A 24,047-nucleotide genomic window follows, 5' to 3' on the forward strand; every position below is an offset into this window, starting at 1 on the left:
AATCATAAATTAAGCAGCAATAATAAAATGTTCATTAATCAAACAGATGTTAGTCAAATGTAGTAAAATAGGAAACAACCAATTTTGAGTATTTATTATTGTTTAAAAATTATTTTACTTAATGGTAAGTTTACATGACTTAATTTTCAGTTGTGGCTATATTTAACAATTGGATTGCAAAAACTGGGCTGCCATGAGCCAGTACAAGCCTGCATAGGCACACGACTATTTGTGACCCAGATATTACACGTCTAGGTATATATCCACAGAAATAGGTACATGTACTCTCAGAAGACGTGCACAACAATTCTTATTGCAGCATTTTCCATTATGGGCAAATATTAGAAAGAATCTGAAGGCCCATCAGTAGTAGAATGGAAAAATAAATTGTTATATTTTCATAGCACAGAATATGAGTCAGCAATAAAATTGAAGAAATGACTGCTTCAGCAGACTCAAGGAACAGACTATTGAGCCAGGTACCAAAGAGTGCATACTGTCCGATTCCATTTACGGAAGTTCGGAATAGCGGCAAATTAATCTACAGTGATAGAAGTCAGAAAATGAACTTGTTATGTTCTGGCGGGGGTGGGGAGGGGAGTGACTGCAAAGTGCCTTATAGGAGCTTCTGGGGTCCTGGCAAAATCCTATTTCCTGTTCTAGTTGTGGTTCCATGAGTGAGTGTCTGCATAAAATTTCGTGGAGTTGCACCCTTTGTGTTGGCACGTGTGTATGTTATGCTTCCTAACAAAGTTTACATTAAAAAAAAATCGCTTCGGGAGTTATCGTTCTTTGTTCTCACTTCACATCCCACCCCCGACCCCCGACTAGAGAATGTAATGTGAGATCCGGTCCTGCAAAAAAAATACACTAATTTTAAGAAAATTGTTGGGAAAAGTGAAGATGAGAGGCTGCTTATGGTGAAATCACTGGATGAAAGGGAAAACACGGCCTGGCCCTTATGTAGAAACCTCTTTCCCAGAGGGTGAAAAACGCTTCGTTACAATGACCTACTCTCTAAGAGAAATGCCTAAGTAAGATCATATTAAATTCAAGCTTAGGGAAGATAACACCACATAAACCACCACTTCCCTAAAGTTTAGGGAAGAAACCACCAACGAAAGTCGGGGGATGCAGTTTTTATTGACGTTCAGGGAAGGCCAGAGAGCTTGGTAAAACCGTGTGGGATTATCAGACCGTAAGGGAGAGGAGGCTGCTTCAGCAAGTGTCCTCAAACGCTGTTGTCTTCTGTAGTACACTCTGATTTCCAGCTTGAGATTTTTCAGGGTCGGTGATTCTGTCCTTCGAGGCTTCGTCTGATTTTAATGTACTGCATTATGAAGGCATTCTGCCCTGTCTGAGGTTTTCTTGAATACATAAATGTATTCTCCAGTGTTTTGGCTTCGTTACTCATTGTGCTGAGAACAAAGTCACACTCCAGAGTCATTAAAATGATACAGGACATTCTGAAATGGTAAAGAAATCAATCAGGCAACTTCATTTTAAACAGTGGAAGATTGTACAGGAAATTCTAGAAGGTCAGAGTTAAAAGGCATTTAAGTCAAGTAATGAGTTGAAGTACAAATAGAACAGAGTGTTTGGAAGCCTGCCTTGTTTTTCCAATGTTCACTAAAGCGGAATCATGTGATCAGTATTCACCCTCAACTTCACTCTTTTCTCAATATTTTAACCATCAAGAATCCCTGTTTAAGATCTCGATCTCCCTTTATCCCCATGCTTTATAAGATTTTGCACATCAAAAAATTGCACATTATAAGTAACTTTTTTTTTATTTATTCGGATTGATATATGATTGCCAAAGAGAACTTTTACCCAACATGAGATAACCAGCATTACTATTGATAAACGATGTAATAAATTCTATCCAAAGAAAAAGGATGAACATTTGAATTACCCTGCACTAAGTAAATGAAAATATGATCTGGGAAACTTCTGCAAAACTCAACTAGCCTGCAAAATTCCCATTACTATCACCAATGCTTCTAGAGACGAAGACACTAGTTTATGAACCATGGCCCTACTATTCCCTTATTATCATGTTAAAGGCACATGCAACTGAAGCTGAGTAATTTTAGATTAATTAATAGGTAGTTGCTTTTATTTTTTTAGAAAAAGTCTTCTGGCATTTTTCAGTCTTTTACCCCAAGTTGAAACTCCATTAACGAATTATTATTAAAGCAATGTGGACATTTTCCCATTACTGGATGCTTCAGATTCAATTTGAGAATTGGCTGCACCAACAAGGACTTTCCTCATCATCTAACATCCCTTAGTAGAGAGTGCAAGGGCAGCAATGTAAACAAAATTATGTCCTTGTCTAGTACAGAGATGAATGAGGTAGAGGTCAAAATGATTGTCTAAAGTAAGGTGTGAGATCATATGCCAAATTTCAATTACCCACATTAGCCATGTTTCTCTTTGAAGACAATAACACTTCTATCATCATTGAAAGGCTACAGAGCACTTTTCTATATCTTTGCTACAACCCTTACAGGGAAGTCAAGGAGTGTATTGTTATCCTTGTTTATGTATATAGATATGTAGCCTGGAGATTTGATAACGGCCCACTCAGGACTTCGGACTCCTAATTCAGAGCTCTGTCCATCATGACATTATGCTGCCCTACAGAAAATTAAGGAGTCTTTGGTATTACTATGGATTGAATTGTGCCCCCTCCAAAAAGCATGTTGCATTCCTAACACCTGTAAAGAGGAAAATGCCATGCGAGGAAAGAGGCAGAGACTGAAGTGGTGCAGTTGCAAGCCAAGAAATGGCAAGAATCAATGGCCACCACCAGAAGGTAGGAGGAGGCAAGGACTGCTGACACCTTGGCTTTGAACTTCCAGTCACCAGCGCTATGAAAAAATAAATTTCTGCCAGAATTAGTCACACGGCCTTCCTTAGCTGCTGGGGAACTTGAGAAAGGTAGGGTACATGCAGCCATGCAGTTTATGATACTTTCTTACAGAAACCCTAGAAGATGAATACAGGTGTAAATGCTTAAATTTCAGTTAAAGACAAGAAGCCTGGTGTCAATTATTTTCCTGTAATGAAAATGTGACTCACATAAATGAGCCTGGAGGTTTCTCCAAGCACTGATATAAGCACAGAAATCGGTCCTTTCTGCAGAACTACGTCTGCATTGTGGTTGTAGCTTTCTGTAGACCACCATCAAAGATCTTCCTCATGGGAGATGAAACCTCAGTGTGACTCCAACTCCCTTGAACTCACACCCTTTCCCCCACAGGTGATCTAACATGTTGTACATGTCACTCTTAGCTTTTGTTGGAGACCTGAGAGATGCACCAGTGTCAATGCAGAAATGACAATATTGCTGGAATCAATGCTTACTGAACAGCAAACTCCAGACAGGGAGCAATTTTAAACAATAAAATCAGGAAGAAAAATCACCTTCTTCCACTAATGCTACAAAACAAAAAACTTAGTTTCCCCAAGAGATAGTAAACAAATATTTGCCGCTGATATCAGGAGAGTGCTTTCAAATCATGCTTCACAAAAATATAACCCACAAACTACTTAAAAAGGGGGTTTGGTGGTTCAATACTTTTAGGAAATACAGCCTTCTCTTGTGCTGGGATATTCACTAGGCACATTCTCACATTGCTTTCTCTGAGAAATACTGTAGTTAAAAACATAGACAAAAATATATTAGCTAATATTATATTTTTCTGTTACTCTTTTTTCTTATAACAATTATTAATATCTAGGAATGTACTTTGAGAAAGAATGGGCTGTGCTATTCCTAAATGTCACCAAGTAGATGATCTGAAGCAGGAGAAACTCTGAACTATTGACTGTGCTCCATGCCCCATGCAAGAGGCACATGTGAAAAGACTGACTGGCTTATCGTGGATGAGTTGTGAGGTTTATACAATTGAGGAACTCTTTAAAGAAAAGAGTATAAGATGACCATGTGACCCCAATGTCGGGGTTCCTCCTCAGGCTTTGGAGTCATCCTGGCAAGCGAGGGTTTCGTTTTTTGTTTTTTGTTTTTTTGTTTTTTTTAAGATGAAGTTTTGCTCTTGTTGCCCAGGCTAGAGTACAATGGTGCAGTCTTGTCTCACTACAACCTCTGCATCCCAGGTTCAAGCAGTTCTCCTGCCTCAGCCTCCCCAGTAGCTGGGATTACAGGCACACACCAACACGCCCACGCCCACCCAATTTTTGTATTTTTGTAGAGATGGGGTTTCACCATGTTGGGTAGGCTGATCTCGAACTACTGACCTCAGGTGATCCATCTGCTTCAGCCTCCCAAAGTGCTGGGATTACAGACGTGAGCCACCACGCCTGACACAACTGAGGGTTTCTAAAGTTCTGCTCCATTAGCTTTGTGGAAAATCCACCTTGGCTTAAAGTATGACTGGGTTCATGAAATAAAATTGAAACTCAAATTAACAGTGGTATAAACAAGATACAAATGTATTGCTCTTTTACCCCAGAGTTCAGAGATAGGGTCTCAGGGCTGGTATTTCACTGCATTGCATGAGGTTTCTTCTGGGACGTTGCCTTTGACACCAAGTCCCTGGTCCAGACAGCAGGGTTGAGGAAAGGCTGGAAGAATGGGTGTGTTCCTAACTTGCTCTGTGAAATGTGCTTCGAATTTCTTACATCCCATTGGCCAGAATTAGTCACATGGCCTTCCTTAGCTGCTGGGGAACTTGAGGAAGGTAGGGTACATTAGTTAAATATCAAGGGCTTGTAGAAGAGGAAAATCAGTATTAAGGCAGCTAGCGTTTTTCTACTCTCTCTCTCCCCTCACTCCTCACTCTCTGGACTTTTAAATGTACGAACTCAGGGCTTTATTATCTAGCATTAATATCTTTGCATTGAGGAATAGATGTTCCTAAAGTCATCAGAATGGGCTTATGTTGTATGTGCTTTTAGAAAATAAAAGGCTTGGCCAGGTGCAGTGGCTCACGCCTGTAATCCCAGCACTTTGGGAGGCCGAGGCGGGCGGATCACAAGGTCAGGAGATCGAGACCACGGTGAAACCCCGTCTCTACTAAAATACAAAAAATTAGCCGGGCGCGGTTGCGGGCACCTGTAGTCCCAGCTACTCGGGAGGCTGAGGCAGGAGAATGGCATGAACCTGGGAGGCAGAGCACTGCACTCCAGCCAGGGGACAGAGCGAGACTCCGTCTCAAAAAAAAAAAAAAAAAAAGAAAATAAAAGGCTTTTGAGAAGAAAGTAAAATAGAAACAAAAATTCATGGACTGCAGGGATTCCCACATTCTTTGTAAGCGAACAGTATTCTTCATTTCCCTGTATGGTCCTGGAAGACCTGATTGAGGGTGAGGCCAGGGAGATACCAAGTGAGAGGAGATAGGGAAGGGGTGGCCGCCAACTGCTGGCCCTCCCTGCCCACCCCTTGGAATCAGCAGAACTTGAGAGCTGAAGGGAGGGGAAGTGACTCCATTTGCCTTAAAGCACCTTAAGCCTTTTATTTCGTCACCCCAGGGGAAGCAGGCAGACATTTTCTGGGAGGAAGGTTTTTAAAAGAAAATCTGGACTTGGATAGTTAAAAAGAGAGAAACGAAGGAGAGAATGGTCTGAGAAATTTGAGTAGGTTGATTTCTGACTATCTGAGCTATATATTCCTATCAACCGCCTGAGCTCTCAGCTCAAGAGCCTGTCAACACTTCAGCAAAAGCAGAAGATTCCCGGGAAGCATCTCTGGGTGTTTGGCAGGCTCCCCCGGGGCCAACTGCCTGGCCCCTCAGGCTGATGGGCTTGGAACTGCTCTTTAAGGAGTGCACGCCTGGAACAAAGGGGCCTTGTTTGTCTCCTCTGTGTTCTGGAGTCATCGCTGCCTTTAAAGACGTTGTAGAGCGAATGTGATGCAAAGTTCCTATACTCACAGGAATTTTTTTTTAATTTTATTTTTTTTGAGTGAGCTTAAGAGGCATGTGGTTGAAACAAATACACACTTACAAAAGGGGTCTGTCTGCTCCACGGCGGTGTCAGATGCCATTCCTAACCCTCCTGGGGCATAAACTTGCACCAGTAAAACAGAAGGCATGAGATATGGCCTATAAGGAACTGTTGTTACCTTTTGTTACGAATGATACTTCAACAACCTCTTACTGGTTTGTTGAGTCTATTCAACTACGTTGATTAGATGTGATCTACAATAGAAAAACCAGATTAAATCCAAAGAAAACCGTTCTTAACCAGGTGGAGAAAAAAAATTTGGAGAGAACTGAACTTCCAGTAAAGGCTAAGCACAAGTTAAGATGAATGATTAATAGTTTATAATACTTTACTAAAGTGAAGCATTAATTTTAAGAATACATGTGACATATACATAAAGTTAGATTATTTGGTATTTTGACTAAATACATGTAGTGTTCTACACTACTAATTATATGGTTCTCATTTTTTAGGTAAGTAGTAATTAATAATTTTTTTCCTTTTTATTTTGAAACGGAGTCTCGCTCTGTCGCCCAGGCTGGAGTGCAGTGGCCGGATCTCAGCTCACTGCCAGCTCCGCCTCCCGGGTTTACGCCATTCTCCTGCCTCAGCCTCCCAAGTAGCTGGGACTACAGGCACCCGCCACCTCGCCCAGCTAGCTTTTGTACTTTTAGTAGAGATGGGGTTTCACCGTGTTAGCCAGGATGGTCTCAATCTCCTGAGCTCATGATCTGCCCATCTCGGCTTCCCAAAGTGCTGGGATTACAGGCTTGAGCCACCGCGCCCGGCCATAATTAATAATTTAGCATTAGGGTTGGTGCAAAAGTTATTGCGGTGTTTGCCATCTATGAGCTGAAGCAGCATCGTTGGTCTGTAATACCCGAGGTTTGTTGCATCATGCCAAGGAAATTAAGGATGCAGACACACAAACAGTGAGGTTAAGAGTGGAGGTTTAATTGACAAAAGAAAAGGAAGAGTTCTCTCCTGCAAAGTGGGAGGGCCTCCCCATCAAGTGTTCTGATCCACAGCCAAGTGTGTAAGATTTTATAGATGAGCTTGAGGAGGTGGTGTCTGATTTACATAGGGCATGAGAGATTGGTGAGACCAGGTGAGCCATTTGCATAGCTGGCCACCCCACCCTAATCTTTTATTATGCAGATGACTCTCTACCTGGCCAGTGCCATGTTGCCTGTTCCTTTACTGCACTCGTGGTGACAAAGAAAAGAGAAGATGGAGCCTCCATGTTGAACGTGCCTGGCCGCCAGGTAGCCTTCTCCTATTGCAATGCACAGCCGCCGTCATCCACCCATGCAAGCTTCCAGCTTGCTTATCTGTGTTTACAGCTAGATTTTACAGGCTGCTCTTTGTTAGAAAAGAAATCATTTGGGGGCTGCTTTTTGTTACAAGGGAAGCCTTGCCAAGGACTCCCTAACTCTCACTCTCTGCCTAAATAATTTCTTTTTAGCTCCTGTATCATTGATAAAGAGTCAAGTCTGTTTTGGCACATTCAGTCCACTCCGTTGATCAGACATGTATTGACAGTATATATTGTGCAAGACAGCTGGGTGGGGATGGAAGAGATAAAAAAAATGGGCAGCTATTGTTGCAGCCTCAGCAAGTGAATAATCAATGGGAAGGGATAACTTAGGTCTACAAATAGATATAATTTAACCATATTTTGTCATCAGTGCTAAAATCTAGCTAAAGGCAGTAATAGTAGGCTCCCTTTTTGGTGACCGATGGATACTTGCCATTATCCTATTTTATTTATATTATGTCCATTAATACAACATGACAACTCCTGTATGATATTTTAGGAAACTGAGTGACAACAACAAAAAAATAAGTAATTTGCTCAAGGTCGGAGCTAAGAAGCCAAGGAGCCAGGTTTCAAATGCAGATTGCCAGATCCTTGCTCTGGGGCACACTTTGGACACACAAATGAAGGCTTAACTGTTTTTGGCACAGAAACAGAGTGTCTCCTAGAAATGGCATCTGAGCTGAGTCTTGAGGGGTACATTTGTTAATGATGGAGTGAGGAAAGGGAATAAAGTCATCAAAGACACAGAGATGGAAAAGTACAGAGATTGTTTAAGGACCTGAAAAGAAGTCTGATTTGGAAGCAGCAGGGTGAGAGTAAAGGGAGATGAAACAGAGAGGCTGAAGCCAGCTGGGAGTCACGTGACCGTGCAATGATGACAAGTCATGGGTTTCTAGAATTGTGGGAAGGCCCAGGGCAAATCACAGCTCTGTGGAGTGGTTTCCTCTGTAAAATAGAAATAGAATAAGATCATAAACTCACATTACAATTCTGGATCTATGCTTTCCTGTCCAGGATCATTTAGTCTCCCCTTCCCACTTCCTCCCTCTGTCCATGAGGGAAGCAAAATGTGTCCATTCTTCTGCCCACGCCCAGTCCTCCACTAACTCCTCCCCAAAGCAGAGCAAGTGGTTTCCTGGTTGGTGAGAACTTGAGAGTGTCACCGCATTGGGTTTTACCCATGGTCGGAATTCCTGAAATTCCTGAGTGGTTAAGGACAAACCCACGCAAGTCACTCTACTGCTGTTTCCTGTAAATGCAAGTCACTCTACTGCTGTTTCCTGTAAATGGTAAACTCTCTGCTTCTGGTCAAAGACCTTGGTGGACCCTGCTGACTTGCTGTAAGATCTTACTTTATTTTTGTTTTTTTTTTTTTGAGGCGGAGTTTCACTGTCTTGTCCAGGCCAGTGTGCAGTGGCACGATCTCGGCTCACTGCAACCTCCGCCTTCTGGGGTCAAGCAATTCTCATGCCTTAGTCTCCTGAGTAGCTGGGATTACAGGTGTGCACCACCACATCCGGCTACTTTTTGTATTTTTAGTAGAGACGGGATTTCACCTTGTTGGCCAGGCTGGTCTCAAACTCCTGACCTCAAGTGATCTGCCCACCTCAACCTCCCAAAATATTGGGATTACAGGCATGAGCCACCATGCCTGGCCTCCTTATATCCTTTTTGATGTGTTTTGGAGCATAGGTGGACTCCCTGATAATCTTAGAGTCAGGCACAGGGACTTAGGCTTCCTTACTTCAACTTTATTCTCCAAATTCCTCTTGCTAGAGAGTGTTGCATTGGGATGATTGAGTCCTCGCCTAGCTCTTAATAAAGTGATATCTTGTTTTCCCATTGGCAGTTGTTCTTTGTGTGTATAGATTTCTTGGTTAGAAAATTCTAGGTTAGGGAAGAGGAGAAAGGGAAGGAACAGGAGCAGATAGGGGAGAAAGAGGAGGAGGTAGGAGCAGGAAGAGCAAAGGAAGAAGAAGGAAGGGGAGGGAAGACAGGATACTCACTCCCCAGCCCAGTAAAGGCAGATGCTTGAGAGGCTGATGTCTGTGGGTGTTTGTGGGGAAGACTGGTAAAACTTCCTGGCTTCATATTTTTTTAGCTTCATTTTCAAAAGAAGGAAAAATTTCCCAAATTCGATTTAATTCTACAATTATGGGGCACTCACTACATACAAGAAACTGTTCTAGAAGTTGGGAGTAGGTTGGACATAGATAGGAAAGAGATAAAATAGGGAGTTTCTTAAGAAACTAAAGCACAAAATAGTTTGTCATTGAAGTTAAGTAGAAGAATTCACGTCTTCCAATTTACTGCAAACTCTACAAAATATCAAATGACAAACTGACTCATGAGAGCTCTTAGAAGTGAGAACTGGGTGTCTTCCAGGGGGTTATATAAGACAATAGCATTTATAAAATGAGCTTCTTTTGTAGTTTTTCTTGATTCTGGAAACTTCAGTTACCCTTCTCACTTCTGCTAACTTTTAAAAATCATGCAGAGGTGTGACCCAACAAGTGCCTGTTTGAGCCAAGGGAGGTCACTCCTGAAGCCACTGTCCTACAGGTCTGCTCTTTTTTCAAATCTCTTCACAGATAACAGAAAGCAAATGTTCAAAATAATTATAAACAGAGGAACAAGTATGAGATTTCCAGAAGCAAACACTTTTTAAATTAGATCTGAGAAAACACTATTTCAATAGTTAAGATTTATCTCCATCTAGGAACATTAATCCTTAAAACAGCCTGCCTCTGATAAAGCTTTTCTTTCTCACTGAAAAAGAGAACATGCAATGTTCTTTCTCACGGTTCAGTAGCGTTTTTGCCTCCTTCTGGGTATACTATGCTGTAGGATATAAATGTCATTCTTTTTATTACAGAAAATATTTCTAAACTTCTACAGGCATATTCTTAATATTTTTTTCTGGTTTGAATGTTTTCTATGGTAATTACGAGATTAATTTGTTGTTTTCCAAGTAGCTCTGGTGTTCTGTTGACTCTAGCCCAAATTAATTATCCCAAGAAGAAACTAAAACCAAAGCATTTTGATAAGATAACTTTGAGAGTCACACGCAAGACCGTGGACAATAAAGTTTGGAGAAGGCAAAGGCAGATTTGCTGATTTCACTGCTGAGTTTAGTTTTTGGTTTTTGTTTTGTTTTGTTTTGAGACAGGGTCTCACTCCTGTCACCAAGGCTGGGGCTCAATGGCACAGTCACAGCTCACTGCAGCCTCAACCTCCTGGGCTCAAGCAGTCTTCCCACCTCAGCCTCCCGAGTAGCTGGGTCCACAGGAGTGCACCACCATGCCTGGCTCATTTTTTATGGTTTTAGTAGAGGTGGGGTTTTGCCATGTTAACTGGGGTGGTCCCAAACTCCTGGGCTCAAACTCGCTTTGGGCCTTGGCCTACCAAAGTCCTGGGATTACAGGCATGAGCCACCACAGCTGGCATACTGCTAAGTTTTTGACAGTGGACTTCAAGATACACCCATCCACACTTTTTTTCCCCATTTTTTAACTCCTCTCAGAAGCCAAATCTCCTAGCAAATAAGAAAAAACAAGGTGGCCGGGCGCGCTGGCTCAAGCCTGTAATCCCAGCACTTTGGGAGGCCGAGACGGGCGGATCACGAGGTCAGGAGATCGAGACCATCCTGGCTAACACGGTGAAACCCCGTCTCTACTAAAAAATGCAAAAAAACTAGCCGGGCGAGGTGGCGGGCGCCTGTAGTCCCAGCTACTCGGGAGGCTGAGGCAGGAGAATGGCGTAAACCCGGGAGGCGGAGCTTGCAGTGAGCTGAGATCTGGCCACTGCACCCCAGCCTGGGAGACAGAGCGAGACTCTGCCTCAAAAAAAAAAAAAAAAGAAAAAGAAAAAACAAGGTAAACACTTAAGTGCAACTGCCACAACTTTTGAACACTGTGTGGGGAAACACAGTAGACACAGAAAGGGAGCAAATGGATTCTAGTGGAAGAGCATCGAGATATGTGAGTTTTTCCAAATCATGCCTTTACTGGTTTGCATGGCGGAGATAATCAGTGACATGGTACCCTGTGCTGCCGGAAGAATATGGCTTTTTGTACTCACAACCCCCCCCCAATCAGAGGAGCAAATACAGAGGGACTCTTGCAGTTTTCCTGGGTGCAAATGATGGCACCAAAGACATAGTAGGATCTGGTTCTTACAGCGGTAGTAAACACTGAAGTGGAAAAGAGGGCCTGGCGTGGTGGCTCACACTTGTTCTCACAGCACTTTGGAGAAGGCTGAGACAGGAGGACCACTTGAGGCCAGGAGTTTGACACCAGCCTGGGCAACATAGTGAGACCCCATTGTCATGCGCGTCCATGTGAAGAGACCACCAAACAGACTTTGTGTGAGCAATAAAGCTTTTTAATCACCTGGGTGCAGGCAGGCTGAGTCCGAAAAGAGAGTCAGCAAAGGGAGATAAGGGTGGGGCCGTTTTATAAGATTTGGGTAGGTAAAGGAAAATTACAGTCAAAGGGGGATTGTTCTCTGGCTGGCAGGAGTGGGGGTCACAAGGTGCTCAGTGGGGGAGCTTTTTGAGCCAGGATAAGCCAGGAAAAGGAATTTCACAAGATAATGTCATCGCTTAAGGCAAGGACCGGTCATTTACACTTATTTTGTGGTGGAATGTCATCAGTTAAGGCGGGACAGGGCATTTGCACTTCTTTTGTGATTCTTCAGTTACTTCAGGCCATCTGGGTGTATACCTGCAAGTCACAGGGGATGCGGTGGCTTGGATTGGGCTCAGAGGCCTGACACCCATCCCTACAAAAAAATTTCTCAAAAAAAGTAGCTGGGAGTGCACACAGTGGCTCAAGCCTGTAATCCCAGCACTTTGAGAGGCCAAGGTGGGCATATCACTTGAGGTCAGGAGTTTGAGACCAGCCTGGGCAACATGTCAAAATCCTGTCTCTACTAAAAATAAAAAAATTAGCCAGGTGTGGTGGCGCACACCTGTAGTCCCAGCTACTCAGGAGCCTGAGTCAGGAGAATTGCTTGAACCTGAGAAGTGGAGGTTGCAGTGAACTGAGAGAGCACCACCCCACTCCAGCCTGGGTGACATACTGAGACACCATCTCAAAAAAAAAAAAGAAAAAAAGCCAGGCATGGTGGTATATGCCTGTAGTTCTAATTATGGGAGGATTGCTTGAGCCCGGGAGTTCAAGATTACAGTGAGCTATGATTGCATCAGTGTACTTTAGCCTGGGTGACAGAGCAAGACTCTGTCCCTAAAAAATGCATAAATAAAAATGAATAAAATGAGAATAATAAAAAATATTAAATGGAAAAGAGAATCATCTTCCACTGCTATCAGAGAACACCTATGGTTCAGAGTGTGTCTGTGCCAATTGGGGTGACGAAAATCTCTGGTTAACTCTGATTATGCCTTTAGGTAGAGAAAGAGAAGCTTGAGAGAATAAGGTTACTATCCTTGCTACCTTCCAAGGTACCATGGCCCAAGTCCATATCTATCCATGGCAAGTAAGGGCTCTGGCACCCTGATCTTTTTCAGCAGCCCCCAGGGAGAGATATGATTCATGATGATTCCCGCAGGGCCACTCTTTCTACTAAGATTGCACACCAAGTGGCCTCACCTTCTTTAAAGACTGAACTGAGCTTTTTCTTGCTCCGAGTCCTCACGCCTACCAGCTGGCACCTCATTGTTCCTAAGGGAACTCTAAGGACTCTGAGCGAGCTGCTCTCTTGCTCAGCAATGAGTCCGTCATGCATTGAGCTCACGTGCCGCTGCATACTGAGCCCATCCTTGACTTTCTTCTTGACGCCCTAGCTCTTCAGTGGCCTGGCTCCTATATTGTCCTCCCAGAGACTTTCTTGTTCTACGCTGCAGTCTCCTTCGTGGCTGGATGGTTCTGTTGTTGACTTCTTTCCTTGCAGTGACCCCTATCCTGTCAGTGCTCAACTGCCCACCTATAAGGGCTCTTTATGAATGTCTGGCCCACTTTTAGTTTGCCAAATACTGTGAACTTTTACTTTGTATATTGCCTGGTTTTCTTCTGAGGGCTAACTCTTCATTTCTAAGCACTCCCTTTAAACTGATATCTCTGGGTACCAATTGTTCCTAAAATAGCTGGCCCTTGACCCTCCTTGCTTGTTCAAAAGCATAGCCTTCTATAGTGCTGTGGGTCTAATTGGATACTTAGTCTTTTCTTGTTTCACTTTGGCTCATTTTACAGCCTCTAAAGTCTGGTTTGAGAGGACTAAATCCAATAACTGAAATGAGCACTTAAAACTGATTAATTGGGGGTCTGTCTACAACTGTGTTGTCACATATATCATACTCTTCTGCTTTCTCTAAAATTAACATTGCTTCTCATGAATTTATTCAAATACATAAACATTTGTTTATGTTTGATTTTCATAAGTCTTACATTTTCAAGCAGTTGGTATTTTTTTAATAATGACACCGGCAGATAAAGCTTGAGACCATCCTTGAACTAATAAGTTAATTATTAGCTTACAACTGAGCTCTCTGTAGGATTCTTATTCTTTAATTTGCTAATGGCCTATCATAAGAACATAGGATTTGAACTGAGTCATACCGGGATTAATCCGTATCAGTGTTCAGCTATCAATAGTTACCTCAAATAACATGCAGTGAGAAGATGCAACTGTTCTTCCTAATATACTTTAAAAATAATTATATCTCAGAATGCTAGTAGCAATTGATGCCTCTATTAGTCATAAGTTAGTCCTTACCTTTTATTATTCTATTTGTGTTTCCTAAGAAAACTACTTCTGCTGTAGACAATAGTCACTCTCTTCTGTTGTATCAAATAAAGAGAAATAGGTACAGAGAATGACGGAGAAAAAATTGTATTCTTTATGCTAATAAAATGTAATAAATGTATGGCTTGATCTAGAAAAGCAGACATAGATAAAATTTTAAGTATTTTATCTGTTTGGTAGTTTTGGTATGATGTAGCGGAAAAAATATAGACTTCAAAGTCAGACAGGTCTAGGTTTAAATTCCAGCTCTGTCCTGTACTATCTTCATGACCTCTCTGAATTTCAACTTCATTGTGTAAAAAAATTCATATTTATCTTGAAGGCCTGTTGTTAGAATTAAAAGTAATAATAAGGCCGGGCACAGTGACTCATACCTGTAATTCCAGCACTTTAGAAGGCCAAAGCAGTGGATTACTTGAGCCCTGAGCCCAGGAGTTCAAGACCAGCCTGGACAACACAGGGAGACTCTTGTCTCTAAAAAAAAAAAAAATTAGAGTTTTGTTTTGTTTTGGCAATATGTAGACAAAACTGTCATCGGGAACATGGTCCCAACCTGTACTCTCTGGTGGCCACTAGCCACCTGGGGTTATTTATATTTACACATTTACATTAAAAAACTCAGCTCCTCACTTGTACTAGCCACAGTTTGTACACTCAATAGCCACACGTGGCCAGTGGTTACCATATTGGATAGAGTGGATGGAAGTCATTTCCATCATTGCAGACCACCATTCTGTTGGGCAATGCAGTTCTAGACCTGGAGATTCTTTATAGGCTTTACTGCTAATGTCACAAAGGTCATAAAATGTCTAGGATCAGGCAGCCCTTCCGGGTGCTGGGAATGAGACAATGTCTATTTCTGGGTCCCTTTCCCCACCAAGTCAATTGTCTTCCCAGTCCCTGCCTCTTTACCTCATTTTACAAAACACCAAGATAAATTTTCCATTCCTAAGCCATCTGCTAGTAACCTGTCTTGTTTCAAGGTATCTGTTCATTAAGCCCAGTTGAGATAGCCTTTGGGAGTATGATATAAAACCCTTTATGGGAATAACCGAGTTTCAAATTCAAAGTAATGACTGAGATGCCTCTCCTTATGGAATGTCAGGGGGAAAACTGGGGGTGAGGATTGCTATGTACTGAATGTTTGTGTCCTTCTAAAATTCATATGTTGAAACCTGAACTCCAGGGAGATAGTATTAAGAGGTAGAGCCTTTGGGGGTGATTCAGTCATGAGGGCTCTGCCCTCATGAATGGGATTAGTGTCCTTATAAAAGAAGCCCAAGGGAGCTTTTCTGCCCCCTCTGCCATGTGAGGACACACAGAAGGCACCGTCCATGTGGAATGGGCCCTCACTGGATAGTGAATCTACTGGTGCCTTGACCATGGACTTCCCAGTCTCCAGACCTGTGAGCAATAAAATTCTGTTGTTTATAAATGACCCAGTCTAAGGTGTTTTGTGGGGTTTTTTTGTTTTGTTTTGTTTTGTTTTGTTTTGTTTTTGAGATGGAGTCTCACTCTGTCACCCAGGCTGGAGTGCAATGGCGTGATCTCAGCTCACTGCAACCTCCGCCTCCTGGGTTTAAGCAATTCTCCTGCCTCAGTCTCCCGAGTAACTGAGATTACAGGCATCTCCTACCATGTCTGGCTAATTTTGTATTTTTAGTAGAGACAGGGTTTCACTGTGTTGGTCAGGCTGGTCTCGAACCCTTGACCTCAGGTGATCCACCTACCTCGGCCTCCCAAAGTGCTGGGATTACAGGCGTGAGCTACCATGCCTGGCCAAGTGTTTTGTTATAGCAGCCTTAACAAACTAAGACAGGGATCTGCCTAGTATTGGGGTGGCTATCCAGTTCCCTTAATGTCTGTGGCTAGTTCTGTTCTGGCTAACTGACTGGCTAGGTTAAAACAAAATATTTCTTAGAAGGATCATATTTTTGGAGATAGACAAACATGGCAGTTATATTAAAGTAGTATATTGTTTGGGGAGTTTTTGTTTATTTATTCAGCTTGTACAATGCTAGTTCAGTCCTCATACTAGTAGTGAATGATTAAACAATGAAACCTTGAGGTTCCGCTGCTTGGTAAAGCATTTAATGATGTTTGACTTGAGTGTCAGTCAAACATCAGGTGTTAATTGACTTACAGAAGTTAAAGGGTCATAATCTGCTCAGATCCCATCAGGAAATTACTCTTTCTGACTGAAGTTGCTAAGTTTAAATGCTTCTATTGCCATAATAGGGCAGAAGTTTGAGTCAGAGAGAGAAATCCAAGGTCACCTAATAGAAGAGACTTTCCCATTGTGTGGCATGCATTTCAGAGGGATCCTTTGAGGAAATCAACCCCTATAAATACCCCTGGCAAAGACTGTATCTAAAACCAGCACCTTGAACATTTATAACACAACAGATGGTTTTCTGCACTTAATACATAAGAGTGGCAATCTTAGTATAAAACAGCCTGAGACCAGAATTGCACAGAAGACACATAAAAAAGATCAATATAACTTGGATATGAGAGTTCTGATCAGACTAGAACAGAAACAATTCTATTTGTCACCCCGAAGGGAGAAAGTTAACAAGTCAACATTCATTAGAAGGGAAGGATTATAAATTGGTGATGATGCCAGTGATACTGCATTGGGATGGACCCTTCAACCAAGGAGATCAAGAGAGCCAGAGCTCTAGATCAGCAATCTTGGTTCTTGTGATAGCAAAGAATTGCAAAATAACACCAAAATGCAAGCTCAAAGCAAAGTTCATTGAAGCACAATAATGCACTCTCAGAGGGAGAGTGGGCTGATCCCTGCCAAGTGAAATCAGCCCCATATTTTTTTTTTATTTTTTAATTTACTTTTATTTTTATTTATTTTTTATTTTTTATTATTTTGTGTGTGTGTGTGAGACAGAGTCTCGCTCTGTTGACTGGGCTGGAGTGCAGTGGCACGATCTTGGCTCGCTGCAAGCTCCACCTCCCGGGTTCACGCCATTCTCCTGCCTCAGCCTGCCGAGAAGCTGGGACTACAGGCGCCCCCCACCACGCCCGGCTAATTTTTTTATACTTTTAGTAGAGACGGGGTTTCACCGTGTTAGCCAGGATGGTCTCCATCTCCTGACCTTGTGATCCACCCACATCAGCCTCCCAAAGTGCTGGGATTACAGGCCTGAGCCACCGCAAATCAGCCCCTTTTTACAGAGCTCAGCTGCTTTTACGGAGTTTATGGGGAGGAGTCGAGGCTTGGGCTGTGTTTGACTGACAGGATGGTGTCATTTAATTGGCAGTTTATGGTTATATCACTGAAGTTAAACTGTGCATTTTTTTTTTTTTTTTTACCCATAATTCATTTAGGAAATCTCACTCGGGGGCAAACACACATGTAAATTTTATTGTAATGACTGTATAGTCAGGGTGAAGTTACCTGGTTACAGCCTAGATGGACTGGGCATTCATGACTTTAAGGGATCTTTATCTGTGCCCAGTTCTTCTTCCTCCAGGATGTGCTGGCCACAGACTTTACCACAGATTCCATCCATTAGGGTAGAGTTAGGGTGGTCTTGGGAGCTGAACATAGGTGGATCAGGGCCTGTCTTAGTGACAGCCCTTCTGCTGTCCTCTCTCACCCCTTCCCAGCTGCACCTAACAATATCTAACCACCTAACAATATTAGAATTCTTAACTGTATATTAAAGATTGCTCAATTAAATTATTAATTGAATTTTATGATTAAATGTACATAGCTCATGATCTATAGTGTGAATTAGTCTTTTTTCAATTAATTATTTGTTTGTTTATTTATTTTTTTGAGACGGAGTCTTACTCTGTCACTCAGGCTGGAGTGCAGTGGCCTGATCTGGGCTCACTGCAACCTCCGTCTCCCAGGTTCACGCCATTCTCCTGCCTCAGCCTCCAGAGTAGCTGGGACTATAGGTGCCTGCCACCACGCCCGGCTAATTTTTTGTATTTTTAGTAGAGACGGGGTTTCACCGTGTTAGCCAGGATGGTCTTGATCTCCTGACCTCATGATCTGACCGCCTCAGCCTCCCAAAGTGCTGGGATTACAGGCGTGAGCCACCGCGCCCGGCCTTATTTGTTTCTTTAAATCCTAGTTAACAGTTACATCATATTCAAAGATAAATAGATGTCCTATTCATCATTTTTATTTATAGACAGATATTTGGATTGGCTAGACTGAAGTGATACTTGGATTTGAGATTGTGTGCCCTGAATTGCAATGGAAATGGGCACTGTCCCAAATGTATCTTAGTAGGGCTCATTGCTGTTTCACCAGCAAATACAATGAATAAGCTGTTGGAGAGAATACAAAGATGTGATACACCTCCAGAAGTTAGCAGTCTAGAGGAGGGGACTTACATAGAAAGACTTGCCTACAATAAAATTATTCCAGTTTTCTATAAGGACAGTAGCTGCTATTCTAAAGCAAATCTATTTTGTTAAGCAGCTAATTCACAAAAAGCCATTTCAGCAAAATCAATTCACTGTGATCCACTGTTACATTACTGAGGGTTTTCTTTTATTTTAGTTTCTCCTCAGCATCACAGAATCATCTCATCATGAATTTCTAAGCTCAGCTCAGTTGGATGTGAATTTCAAGTGGTTCAGTTGGTTTTAAATTTCAGACCCTAGAAAACGTTTCTTAAGGTACAATGGTGATGGGAGCAGCAGCCCATCTAGAGTGGCCACTGCCGTGACACCGACTGTAGTGGGGAGGCACTGCCAGGGCAGGGCTGCACACTCCAGGGAGCCAGCGGGAACCTCCTGGGCACAGCTGCAGCTGCCCAAGCTCTGGCTGTAAACCTGGGCATCTCTGCACTCTTGGGGGCCTGGGAAGGCCCACCAAGCCCTGTAGTCTCAGGGGTGTCTGCTCCCGCAGCCTGGCCTTTCCCTGCTCCTGGCACCCACTCCAATTTTGAAGCAAGGTTGGGGCCAAGCTTGGGGGCTGTTGCAGCCTGGCCATGTGTGCGCACACTCAGGACAGCGCTGACATGCCAGTCCCCTGCCACCTCGGCCCCCTCTGAACTTTGGTTACCAACGAGCACAGGAGAGAGGCCAAGGGAGGCTGAGGGCAGTTTGGGGCTGGCCTGCAGGTGCCCCTTGACATGAGCAGCCTGGGCATCCTGAATGGTAGCAGGAGGCAGAGAGGCTTCTGGGCAGAAGGAGGTGGGTCGCCAGTGAAGCCCCACCTTCAAGCTAGGGAGGACCTGAAGCCTGGGGGCCAGTCTGCCGGTCCCATGGACCGGAGTGGGAACTTGTGGTGCTTTCTCCGGGCCCTCCCATGGCTGCCCATAGACCAGTCAACACGCACTTCCTCCCCTCTAAAGACCATAAAAACCCCAGACTCAGCCAGACTTGGGAAGATGATGGGACAACCAACTGCAGAGAGGAGCTACCCAATGTTGGTCTCCTTGAGTTGTTTTGTCACTCAGTAAAGCTCTTCTCCACCTTTCTCACCCTCCACTTGTTCACGTACCTCATTTTTCCTCGATGCAAGACAAGAACTTGGAACCCTCCGAATGGCAAGGCTAAAAGAGCTGTAACACAAACAGGGCTAAAACACGCCCCTTGCTTATTGTGGGTGACAAAGAGAGAAGAGAGGAGAGAAGAGCTGTGACCCTTCAGGGAGTCCGGACCTAAGAGCTCCCCACACCAGGACTGTGACACCTCTTTTGGGGCTCTGGAGTTCCTGCTGTCTCCAAGCTTCTGGGTGCCACCATGTTCCCCAGTGTCAGCTGTGGAAGCTGCTTGTGGTACACCTGGTCCAGCTATAGCCTTGCAGGGAGCCAGTGCCCATGCTAGCACCTGGAGCTGCCTGCCCCACTGCAGCTGGTGTGCCTGGCTGTGCGCAGTGGCCAGACCCCTTGCTTGCTCACACACCCCTTGCCGCTGCACACCTGGCTCGCCCTTGGTAGGCCTGGGGGATCCAGGCTGGTACCACGAGCTGAATGCAGCCTGTCAGGCCAAGTGGTGGAATGAGCCCAGAGGGCCCCAAGCAAAACTCAGGCAAAGGCACCACTGGCCACAGAGGTTTCCAGCTGGCAAAGCGACACCCCAAGGATCCTGTAATGGTGGGACAGGATGAGCCCAACTTCACTGCAACTTACTCTCTTCTTTATTTTTGAGAATTTATGTCCTATCCCAGTTCTTTCCTGTGCATTTTCTTCCACTTCTCAAAGCGAAACACTAAAAGATCTGTTTTAAGGTATCTGTCTGTCAGTATTCTTTGGGCCGATTGGTTAGTCAATTATTCAGTGAACTGGCTTTTAGCAAATGGGTGATCCAGTGAGATGGCCATTGGTAAAATGATGACTTAGGGAATCGAATAGAGTCAGTTTCACTTGTTTCTCGTCTTGAAAGTGATGTATGGGCCATCACCAAGAATAATATAGATCAACCATGACTTGTTCATGCCAGCACATTGATTTCCCCATGCCCTGTTTCCTAAGTGTCAATCTCATACCAACTTCATGATTTTTGCAGTATCCTCATAGTACCTATACTATTATGTATTTAATATTTGTCTTGAATCTGACACACCTGTAAGTTTTCATTCATTATTTTAAAGGGAACTTTCATACTGAAAACTGCCAGACTACGCCACTCCAAAATCTGCCAGTGTGACATGAGGATTATTTTGAGCTGTAGACACTTGAAAAAAATAGTAGGTATGAGAAGGACCCTCTGATCTTCCCTTTTTCTTCCTAAAGGAAGGCATAAATCCCCATATGGAAGATGTCCTTCGTATACCACAAAGAAAGTAACACTCTTATCCCTAGAAATGGGGAGTGAAAATTCAGACCAATCTGTGGAAACTTTCTTAAACTAATCCTTATCTTCCTAGTTACTTTTCCACCATAACTGACCCAGCCCAAGCCCCTTCCATTTGTCACACTTTAATAATTTACTCCTGTTTGTCCAATTCAATATATGTGTTCTACCCCAATTGTTTGTTTGGGTCTTATGAGGGCTTCTGTGTCATGGAAAACTTATATTAAATGAATGTATATGCATTTCTCCTGTTAATCTGTCTTTGGTCAATTAAATCCTCAAGCCTAGCCAAAAACCCTGAAGGCAGAGATACAATTTCGCCTCTCCTTCAGTATTGAGCAAAATATTTGTGCATTCATAAGTTTGACATGCCAGTTATATATATATATATATAATTTTTATTTATTTATTTATTTATTTGAGACGGAGTCTCACTCTGTCGCCCAGACTGGAGTGCAGTGGCGCGATCTCGGCTCGCTGCAAGTTCTGACTCCCAGGTTCACGCCATCCTCCTGCCTCGGCCTCCCGAGTAGCTGGTGGGGGGGGCCTGCCACCACGCCCAGCTAATTTTTTGTATTTTTAGTAGAGACAGGGTTTCATGGTGTTAGCCAGGATGCTCTCGATCTCCTGACCTTGTGATCTGCCTGCCTCGGCCTCCCAAAGTGCTGGGATTACAGGCATGACCCACCACGCCCGGCTGCCAGTTACATATTTTTAAGTGCACATAAAAAATATTTAACTATTTGGATAAAAAATGTTCATCTTTGAACTATATGAACTCATCTCCCATGTGAATATACACTGGGAAAACAGCTGGAATAAAGAAATAAAGAATATGATCACATAACACCTTGCATAGCAGCTGTCTGCCCCACAGTAGTATTTCTCGGACCAGTAGTTCTTGACCACAGCTGCACCCTGCCTCCTCCCCAGGCCAAGTGAATAAGGATCCCTGGGAGAGTGGGACCCAGACATGAGATTTATAAAAGCTTCCAGTTGATTCTAATTGCGGCCAGAGTTGAGAATCACTGTGCTAAACCATATCATTCTGGTAAATTCCGTCAAGGCATGAACCCAGACAGCTTGTTTAATACTCTATCCCCTGCCTTTAGAACAATAGCTGCCCAAGTCAGTGTTGAGCTAATTTATATTATAGACAGGCAAACAGGACCCAGTATCTCCATCTGGAGAGCAAAATGATCACTTATAATTCTGCATTAAGGTGGAGATACACTGCTAAGACAAAGAATAAGAGAGCTGTCCTAGAAGGCTGTGCTCTGAATGAAGAGGTGAGGAGTTTCCTTCAATTGTATCTTTTGATTTTTTTTTATGTTTCCTCTTTGCTACTCTTCACTTTTGTGGTCCAAACAGGATCTTTGAGACCTAACCTCTGTTTCAAATTTTCTCTTTGTCCTGAAGCATAGTGGCTTAACTTTTCGCTGCCTCAATTCCCTCATTAAAAAAAAGAAAAATCAAATCACTGAGCCAGTTAGTAGATGTGTTAGCTATGCTGGAGTTATGGTCTACAAAAGGCCTGGTGAACAATAGCTTGCTTTAAAAGCGTATCCAGGGCCGGGCGCGGTGGCTCACGCCTGTAAGCCCAGCACTTTGGGAGGCCGAAGCGGGTGGATCACGAGGTCAGGAGATCCAGACCATCCTGGCTAACACGGTGAAACCCTGTCTCTACTAAAAATACAAAAAATTTAGCCGGGCCTCGTGGTGGGCGCCTGTACTCCCAGCTACTCGGGAGGCTGAGGCAGGAGAATGGCGTGAACCCAGGAGTCGGAGCTTGCAGTGAGCTGAGATCGTGCCACTGCACTCCAGCCTGAGCAACAGAGCGAGACTCCGTCTCAAAAAAAGTGCATGTATATGTTTTCAGGAAAGATTCAGAAAATAGCGTTCACAATAGAGAAACTCTCCCTCCCTTTCCCCTACACAACCTAGGCTAAGCATACTTGGAGGAACACAATGTGAGCTTTCACTGTGTTGGCAAGAATGTTTATAAATGTAAATGTGTGTGTTTACCCAAGTAATTTAAAAATAACCGAAGTGAACTAAGTAAGTGCATGCCATGCTTACCAAGATTATTAGGAAGCAAAGGTCCTTAAATATCTGAATTAGCTCTGACACTGATTCGGGAAAGAACTGGCTCACAAGTCTTGCATAAGACTTATGTAAGAGCTTCTATGTGGTGCCCGAACTATTCCAGTTATCTACAGCATGAGGAAAAAAGCAAAGTATGCTACATTGTTGATACTTGCTCAGTTCTTTCAATTTCAACAGCTTCCTTGCTTAGAGAAGTAAAGCATCTCTGATTTTTTTTTTTTTAAATGCTTAAGTATTCTAGTGTTTGCTACACACAGGTAGAAGTAAACTAAAAGAACAAAGCTATGGTATAGGTAGTAAGTAATTTAGAAATTAGGTAGAGATTTAAATTTGTTCATATATAGACAGTAACAAGAGTTGTCATTGTGATAAAACTTGAAATTCCAAGGCCACATTCTGCACGTAGGTATTACAGATTTTCCCACATCTTAGAAAATAGCTTCTCAACATTTAGATCACAATTCATCATCTTAATCATTATATTCTGAAAGTGATTTTTGTCAAATCTGATTTCCAGATATTTTGACCAAAATAGTAATGATGATCGTACATGACTCAGATAGCCTGGTCTCTACCATAAGCTTCTCATTTAAAATACACACACACACACACACACACACACACACATAGATGTAGAGATATATAGATATTCCTCATGGGGCTATTTGATACAGAGAAAAGAAGAATTTTAGAGTCAAACCATTCAATATAAGTACAAATACCAGTACCATCACTTACTTGCTGTAAGACTGAAGAAAATTAATTACTCTGAGCTTATTTTATCTATTGTAAGATGGGAATAATAATATGTACCTCTTAGGGCGGTTGTGAGGATTTAGATTTAAATAATCAGCGTGTGTTAAGTGCTTACTATGTAACAAGCATGTTCTCAGCACTTTAAAAAATTATTGAATCCTTATATCAAAAAGTAGGTATTATTGTTACCGGGGATCCTGAGTTGGGATGGGCCCTTCAACCAAGGAGATCAACAGAGCCAGAGCTCTAGGTCAGCAGTCTCGGTTCTTGTGATAGTGAGCGAAGAAATGCAAACTAACACCAAAATGCAAGCTCAAAAAAAGGCTTATTGAAGCACAGTTGCACACTCTCAAAGGGAGGGCGGGCT

At 43.0% G+C, this 24,047-nt stretch overlaps 1 long non-coding RNA gene across 1 annotated transcript; it reads right to left on the reverse strand.

Moving 5' to 3' along the window:
• Positions 1–1,124: 1,124 nt before the first annotated feature.
• Positions 1,125–24,047, reverse strand: LOC108543869 (uncharacterized). Its single transcript, XR_001889690.1, has 2 exons — positions 23,870–24,047; positions 1,125–1,466 (listed from the first exon to the last, which is right to left on the reverse strand). It is a non-coding gene; the product is annotated as an uncharacterized LOC108543869 (long non-coding RNA).

This window comes from Rhinopithecus bieti, unplaced genomic scaffold (assembly GCF_001698545.2).
Source record: "Rhinopithecus bieti isolate Rb0 unplaced genomic scaffold, ASM169854v2 scaffold_25360, whole genome shotgun sequence".
In the NCBI taxonomy this organism is placed as follows: Eukaryota; Metazoa; Chordata; class Mammalia; order Primates; family Cercopithecidae; genus Rhinopithecus; species Rhinopithecus bieti.